Source organism: Psammomys obesus, unplaced genomic scaffold, assembly GCF_907164565.1.
Source record: "Psammomys obesus unplaced genomic scaffold, mPsaObe1.curated_primary_1811, whole genome shotgun sequence".
Classification (NCBI taxonomy): Eukaryota; Metazoa; Chordata; class Mammalia; order Rodentia; family Muridae; genus Psammomys; species Psammomys obesus.
In genome coordinates this window covers 22,027,768-22,036,521 of record NW_026596069.1, presented here as the reverse complement: position 1 = coordinate 22,036,521, position 8,754 = coordinate 22,027,768, and the positions used below count along the sequence as shown (strand labels likewise).

Below are 8,754 nucleotides of genomic sequence, written 5' to 3'. Positions count from 1 at the left end.
TTTGATTATTATGTGACAGGAAGATTTTATTTTTCTTGTCTGGTCTAGTTGGCGTTCTGTAGGCTTCCTGTGTGTTTATAGGCATTTCTTTCTTCAAGTTGGGGAAGTTTTCTTCTATGCTTTTGTTGAAAATGTATTCTGGGCCTTGGAGTTTGAAGTCCTCTTTATCTTCTTTGTCTTTTTCTTCTTCCTCTTCTTCTATTTCTGTTATTCTTACGTTTGGTCTTTTCATATTATCCCAGATTTCCTGAATGGAATGTTTTGTATTGGGAACTTTTTGGATTTAACATGTTCTTTAACTGAAGTTTTGATTTCTTCAATTGTATCTTCTATGCTCGAGATTCTCTCTTCCATCTCTTGTATTCTGTTATTGATGCTTGTGTCTGTAGTTCCTGTTCTCTTCCCTAGTTTTTCCATCTCCAGGATTGCCTCAGATTATTTTTTCTTTATTGCTTTTATTTACAATTTTAGGTCCTGGACAGTTTTATTCATTTTTTTCTCCCGTTTGGTTGTATTTTTCTTTATTTCTTTCTAAGGATTTATTTAATTCCTTCACCTGTTTGGTTGTATTTTCCTGCAGTTCTTTGAGGGATTTTTTTTCTTCTTTTTAGGCCTCTACCAATTTCATAACCCCAGACCTAAGGTCATTTTCTTGTGCTTCTGGTGTTATAGTAGCCTCAGGACTTGTTGTGGTAGCATAGCTGGGTTTTGGTGGTGTCATATGTTCCTGTATTTTGTTGCTAGTGCTCTTGCACTGACCTCTGGCCATTTGGCTGACTCTGCTATTAGTAAGCCTGGTGGTCTCTGATGGTTATGGGTCTCTGGAGTTGTAGGTAGAGCTCCTGGTTTCAGATGGCCTCAGTCCTCTGGTTTTCCTGCTGCTCCCTGACCCTGATCCTTGTTGGTCTTGGGGCCTCAGATTGGGGTTGTGTCCTGGGAAATGACACAGGCCAGGAAACTGAGGTGTGGGTCATGCAGGGGAAGCAGAGCACAGAGGGCCCTGGGCAGACCTGGCCACTGTTGCGGAAGGCTGTGGCAGACCAGCAGATGTGGGCAGAGGGGCTCTCTCCTGCTGCTCCCTGAGCCTTGCTGGTCTGCAGGGCCGCAGATAGGGGGACTATTTCTCTTTTCTTTTTTCAGTTTGTAGTTACAAAAGTCATCTCCCCAAAAGTACAGTGCAGGAGGGATGACAAGTCCTTCCCCTGAATTTTACGGTGAAATAAATTTATAGAAGAGACATCACATTTCTGTATTCAAAGTACAAACCCACTCAACATGGGCATGTATATACACATTGAGTATATACTTTCATGCATGTGTGTTCAGGTGCACGCACACACACAGGAGCATGTTCTCATGTAAGACTTCAAAATTATTCGGTTCTTGAGTAAACACGATTGTCTTCATCATCATTTTAACCACTGTTTTTGTTTCAGTTCAAAACTATCCTGAAGGGCTGGAAGATGGCTCAGTAGTTAAGAATACATTTACTTGCAGATGACCCAGTTTTGGTTCCCAGCTCCCACCTGGCAGTTCACAACTGTCTGTCACCTCTGTTCAGGAGCTCCAGCCTCTTTGTATGGCCTCTGAGGGCACCAGGCACTTGTGCGGGTACCCAATAAAACAAGAAGAAATACATATTAAAATAAACCAAAGAAGCCCACCCTTAGCAATAGAATACTTTTAATAACCTGGATACAAGGTATTCTTCATGGTTCCGGGGAGCCTTCAGGAAAGGTGTAGCACTCAAATGTGCAGTTATCTTGAATTCTAATGGACTTCAAGGGAGTCTGGAGCTGAGCTGTAGAACTGGCCCCTCCCCACTTCCTGCTTTGTCATTTTACCACTAGCAGAAGCTGCTGCGGCTCTTTAGTGTGGAGGCTGTAGAAAGAGCCCATCATCAGCAGAGAAATGACTTATATTTCTACATGCTGCTGTTTGAGAGAGGGCGTCTCTTGCCTCTACTGGCCTTTCCAGGTTCCACCATCCTCAGAAAATACAAATGACTCAGATATGTTGAAAGTTATGGCTTTCAACATAATTTCAGACAAAATTATGGCTCATAGTTTCAGTGTCAGAATTGAGCCTTGGTCAAACCTGCCAATGAACTGGCTGTATTCCAAGATGAGGAGCCTAGGACTATGCAAATATGAAAGAGACACTCAGGTTGATGAGTATCCCCCCTGCACAGATGTAGTCCATGACAGCGTAGTATCTAAGTGGGCTCCATAGTAATGGGAAGAGGGACTGCCTCTGACATGATCTGATAGGCCTGCTCTTTGATCACCTCCCCCTGAGGGGAGAGCAGCCCTACCAGGCCACAGAAGATGACAATGCAGCCATTCCTGATGGGATCTGATAGACTAAGATCAGAAGGAAGGAAAGGAGGACCTCCCCTATCAGTGGACTTGGGAGGGGCAAGCGAGAAGAAGGGGGAGGGAGGGTGGGGCTGGGAGGGGAGGAGGGAGGGGCTTATGGGGGGATACAAAGTGAATAAACTAATTAATAAAAATAAAAAAATAAATAAATAAAAAGAAAAAGATAAATACAGCATAATGGAATGTGCAAATTTTCTTTAAGAATAGACAAAAGAGAAGCAAACAAAATCATTATTTTAGGAATAAGTTTGCCAATATGAAGTGTTAGAGATAGAACACTGGGAAATTGCGGAGTGTTGGGAGTATAGAAGTGTTTGGAAAAATCATTTGGAATAATATACATAAAATTGAAGGTTAGGTTAAAGGATAATAATAACAGTAGTACATTCACCGATTGTTGCCCTAGAATAACAGTCGCACATACAAGGAGACACATGGATTGTTAGAGTAGTGGTATATAAATATAAGTTACTGGAAATACTCTCAGGTCATATGTTCTTACAAAGGAGACCTACAGGACAGCGAAAGGAAGGAATAACAGGCGCATATAACCCCTATGAAGTGTATTTCACACACTACGTTGCTTGTGTGTGTATGCGTGTGAATGCATGTTTGCGTGTGTGGATGCTCACGTGAGATTAGGGCGCACATGAACATGTGTGCACATCTTCCCTGATTATTCTGTACTGTATATGTTAAGGCAGACTCTCTCACTGAACTTGGAGCCCACGAACTTGTCTAGTCTAGCGAGCTGGCTTGCTCTGGGAATCCCGTCTCTACCTCCTGAGTTCGGGGACTACAGGCACTGCCCACTATCAGTGTGAGTGTGGGGACACACAGCTGTGCTTGCTCATGCTCAAGCACACCACCCACGGAGCCATCTCCCTGGTCCCCACAACGTTGCTGTCAACAGGTGAACGGTAGAGTGTTTTCTCGACTATCCGTTTGGATTAGTAACAGTTAGATAATCGCATGGTGAATGCAGGTGTGCGCGCGCTTGCTTTCACATCCTTTATACTCCTTCGTGTCTCCCTACCGTCACAATGCAATAAGTAGGAAAGTAGTAAACCAGTGTCAGAGTCAAAGGGATGTTGGTAGGACTCCACTAAAGAGTGCTAGTAGCCTGCTGACATAAAGGTGGCCGATGGGAACTGACGTTTGTCTTCCCTCTATTTTCCTCAGCAAGAGCACAGGCAAAGCCTTGGCTTTCTTTAGAAAATGAGTTCAAAGGAGGAGCCAGCTTTCACAGCTCACTTTGCCTGCCACGTTTCCTTGTGTCTGAGAGGATAGATGAAATGGGTAATGGAGGCAAATCTTTTGGAAGATCCTTTTGTATGATGGAGATGAGTTGAGTAATATGCATTATGTGGTCAAACTATGGATGCTCTTAAGTGGGAATGTAGCCCGGCAGTGTGCCATGACCATTGGAGAATCACTGTGGTGAAGCACGATGAGATAGGGCTAGGAGATCAGATAGAGAGAAGTAGGCAGATATAGGGACACACTCCACACAAACGCACATGTCTTTTATCTGTGCATATTTATCTGTCTACCTACATCTATGATTATGATTATATTATATATAACTATACTTATACTCCTCTCAATACCCCTACTTGTCCAAGATTACAATGGAGAAGGTTAAGATGTTGGAAAGAAACGGTGACACTTGCTTTCATTTCTTTTTTAGAATGAGAAATGCAAAGCTCAAGATGATGAGGCTACATTTAAATGTTATATCTTCAGTGATTAATGGTGCCCAGCAGATTCTGCAAAGAGTCTTCAAGTTGCAAGCACAATGAGCCAGATAACAATAATGGATTACTGAAGACAATAATCTTAATGTGTGAGCACATGATTAACAGAGTAAGTTTCTCCTGTATAAAAGCAAAAAGTGGGTTGTCGTGGTGGTGGGAGGGAAACAACTTTTTTTTTTTTTTTCCCTATTTCCTAACTTTCTGAGAGCCATGCTATGTGCGCATTTCTCTCCCTCCTCAGAATAAGTTGCGGAATACCATCTTTACTGGAAACTTAATTTTGGTCTCTTTGCTGCTTGTTTTGTTTGTTTTTCTCCACTTGACACAGACATAGACATCTAGGCAGGTGGGAATCTTGACTGAGGAAATGCCTCTACGGTATTGACCTGCAGGCGAATCTGTAATGAATTTTCACGGTTAATAGTGGACTCTGAGTGCCCAGTCCGCTGAGTGTGGTACCATCTCAAGGCAGGTAGCACTGGCCGGTATAAGAAAGTAGGCTGAGCAAGCCAGGGAGCGCCTTCACTCTGTGGCTGCTGCTCAGCCCCGACTTGACTTCCCTCAGCAATAGAGTGTGACCTGGGTTTTATAAGATGAAATAAACCTTTTTGTCTCAAGCTTTTAGCTGTGGCATTTTATCACAGCGATGGAAATCCTAACCACGGCAGTCTCCTAGTACACGTAGATGCCCATGCTAGAAATCCAGCATATGGTGGTTGAGTAACGCATTTCCTTGAGAAATAGAGAATTTATGCTCCCCCAGCCCCAGCCCCTCATGTGTGTTTTGATTCAGAGTCTTGCTATTGATCCCTAGTTGACGTGATAATTTCCATATATCTCAGGCTGGTATTCACCCCTGGTCATCCTCCTGACACCCAACTTAGCCACCAGGATAACAGGTGTGTACCACCGTGCCCAGGACACTCCCCTTATTCTGTGCACCTGCTTATCTACATTTTTCAGTAGCCACTTAGTGCCTGTTACATTTCAACCATCACATTCAACACCCCCAAGAAATGGCGCACCAAGAAAATCTGCTTTGTCTAACTGTTAAAGTAATTCCCACAACGTGCCCCTTTCCAAGTCCACTGATAGGGGGGACCTCCTCCCCATTAAAAATATGGAAGGCTTCACGAATTTGCGTGTCATCCTTGCGCAGGGGCCATGCTAATCTTCTCTGTATCGTTCCAATTTTAGTGTATGTGCTGCCGAAGCGAGCACCACAGCCAACTTCTTAAGATGGAAACTTACATTACTAAACTGAGATTTCTCCTATTTCTCTTGTAAATGTTAAAGGGTGTAAAAGCTACAATTTCTCCTCAATGGTTGTTTTAGCTAGAAGACATAATTTTACTACATTGTTTACTTAAGTTTTCCCAGCATTACTGTATTTATGGGGTATCATTTTCCATATGATGAACATTAAGGGTTTTTTTTTTTCTTAATTTTTAAAGTATATTTGTTTTTTTTCCACTTTACATCCTGGACTGAGCTCATCCTCATCCACTGAGGCCAGGCAAGAAAGCCCTGTTAGCGAAAAGTGATTGAAGAACAGCAACAGAGTTCCTGTCAGAGACAGCATCTGCTCCACTTACTAGGGAACCCATGTGAAGATCAAGCTGACTCTTGGTTACAAATGTGTAGGGAGCCTACGTCCAGTCCATGCATGTTCCTTGGTTGGTAGTTCAGTCTCGGTGAGCTCCCATGGACCTAGGTTGGTTGACTCTGCTGGTCTTCTTGTGGAGTTTTTGTCCCCTCCGGGTCCTTCTATCCTCCCCCCACCCCGTCCCTGCTCTTCTACAGGACTCCTTTCCCACCTCCCGCCCCAGCTCTGACTAATGTTTGGCTGTGAGTCTCAGCATCTGTTTCGATGCCCTGCTGAGTGGAGCCTTTCAGAGGACAGTTATGCTGGGCTCCTGTCTGCAAGCATAGTGGAGTATTGTTAATGGTGTCAGGGGTTGGCTGTCTCCCACGGGGCGGATCTCAGGTTGGGCCAGGCATTGGTTGGACAGTCCCTCAACCTCTGCTCTATCTTTATCTCTGCACATCTTCCAGGCAGGGTAAATTTTGGGTCGGAAGGTTTTGTAGGTGGGTTGATGTTCCCCTCCCATCACTGCAAGTCCTGCTTGTTTAGAAGGTGGCTACCTCCATCTCCATGTCCCCTGCTGCTAGAAGGCTCAGCTAGAGACCTCCCCATATCCTCCCCGGAGCCTACCCTGTGGCAGGTCCCCAGCTTGCCTCAGCTTATCCCTACCCTTTTCTCTCCAAGACCTCTCCCCTCGCGTCCCCTCTCTCCCCAAATTGATTCTCCCCTTGTTTCCCTCCCCACACCCTCTCAAACCTTAAGTTTTTATCTTAAAGGTTGTATATAATTGGAGCAGACCCTTTTTTTTTTCAATCTGATTATTTGTGCTCTGATCAGTATGTTGAATCGATCATAGTTCATGTAATTATTGCTATCATTGGACTGTCACCTCCATCTTTGTAATTTCCCAATAATATTTTTGTCCTAATTCTTGTTCCTCTATCACTATTTGTTGGTACAGAAATATGTCTAATATATTGTATACAGACATTAGTGTTCTCTTTGAAACTGTTGATTTTTATTTATGTCTTTTAAAGCACTTTTAGTGCGGGTCTCTTAGGAAATACAATATTGATTTTTAAGTTGTCTTAACCTTAGGCTTCATAGTATTTAAGCGCGCGCGCACACACACACACACACACACACACACACACACTAGCGAGCAATGTGGCTGTTTTCCTGTTCTGCAGCGCTGTTAGTGCGCTTGCGTGTTACACCCAAGCACTCTGCATGTCACTATTGCTCTGAGGGATCTTATACAGACCTTAACAGGACAACAAAAGCAGAAAAACAAGTCTGCAGGCTTCAACATGTACCCACACATTGCACGGCTGGCTTTCTTCACTTGATGCCATGGTCCTAGTGAACACTTGTGATCATACCCTTCAGTGTTTCTCACAGTGTTATGTTTGTTATTAAAGAACTTTCCCAGTCTTTGTTTATCTGCAAATGTCTCTGTTTTCAAGAGTCTCTGTTTTCTTTCTGAATAGTGATTTTTACTAGACACAGGATTTCCTGGTGGGACTTTTCTTAACCTTTGAGTGCTTTGAACAAATCATTCCCTGGTTTCTGGATTACATTGTGTCTAATAAGGAATTGCATTAGCTGCTCTCTATTGCTGTGATAAACCACCATAGCAAGGCACCTTGCAGAAGGAAATGCTCATCTGGCTTACTGCCCTGAGGGACTAGAGTCCTTGAAAGTGAAGAGGAAGCACCAGAACCAACAGCTCCATGTTGACCCACAAATGGGGCTCAGAAGGAGCAAACTCAAAACGGTGGTGGTATTCAAGCTCTCAAAGCCTGTCCTGAACAAGGGCAGCACCTCCTAAGCCTCTCCAGATAGTGCTTCAAACTGGGGACCAAGTCTTCGCATACCTAAGGCTATGGAGACGCCTCACCCATGGCCCCGTAGGAGTCACCTGCTTGTCATCTCTTTAGTGGCTGGTGAAATCATTTCCACCTGCCTTGCTCACTCAGGGTCCTCTCTGCTTCACTTAGGGTTTCCAGCAGTTTGGAATCAATGCATCACACTTTGGTTTTCCTTGTGTTTATTTTATTTAATACTTATCCATCAGGTTCTGGGAGATTTCAGCTATAAATTTCCCAGCTGTGTCTCTGTTCCCCCTTCATGGCTTCTGCTAGAACTCTCTGTACAGCCATGTTAAAATTCTTGACATCATCTGAAGAGGTCCCAGAGCAGGTTTCCTTTTACTTCATCTATTTTTATCTGGTCCTCACATCTAATCCTTGCTTTTCAGATGTTTTTGTATTCTCCCTTATTTGGCCAATTCACGTTTTCTGTTGATCCTATTTAGAATTTTTTTTTTTTCATTTGAGATATTTTCTTAAGCTCTAGAATTTTCATTTTGTTCTTGGTTTTTATTTCTCTGTTGAGACTCTTCATTTGCTAACAAGTCATTAGCATATTTTCCTTTAGCCGTTGAAGCATCCTTTTCTTAATTGCCTGAACATTCTTATGGTCTTGTCTGCCAGTTTGACCCATAGGTCGCTCAGAGTCTGTTTATGATTGCTTCATCCCTTCCCCTCGGGTTACATGGTCACTTTCCTCTTGCTGCTTGTTTTTTAGATCTAGGAAGTAACACTGTGGAGTTAATTCTCCTCGGGTTGTAACCAGTGATATCTCTGCCCATCAGATTTTCCCATTCTCTCTCTCTCTCTGTATGTGTGCACACACATGCATGTGTCTTCATTTGGGTTGGAAGTTTACTTCCAACTCTTTGGATAGACTTGATATATAGTCCAGGCTGACCTGGAACTCTTGCTCTCTCCACTTGTCCCCTAGAGCTGGGGTGACAGATGTGTGTCATCATGCCTGACATGTTTCTGCTTTTGAGTTGTGTCATCTAGAGGCCATTCTTCCCTTGGTATCATTTCCTGTTCTGTTAATGGTTCGGGCTCCAGTTTTGTTTAAGCACTTTGAACAGCTTAGACCTTGATACTGTTGAGATGTGTGGGCTTGGGGAACCGGTGAAGTCATAGCCAGTGAGAAAGTCTCTCTTGGTTTCACGTTT

General features: G+C 43.5%; 1 non-coding gene across 1 annotated transcript; it reads right to left on the bottom strand.

Annotated features, from left to right (window-relative positions):
* Nucleotides 1-5,249: 5,249 nt before the first annotated feature.
* LOC129690239 (U6 spliceosomal RNA) lies at nt 5,250-5,356 on the bottom strand. The gene has a single exon (XR_008722246.1). It is a non-coding gene; the product is annotated as a U6 spliceosomal RNA (small nuclear RNA).
* Between the last annotated feature and the right edge of the window lie 3,398 nt (nt 5,357-8,754).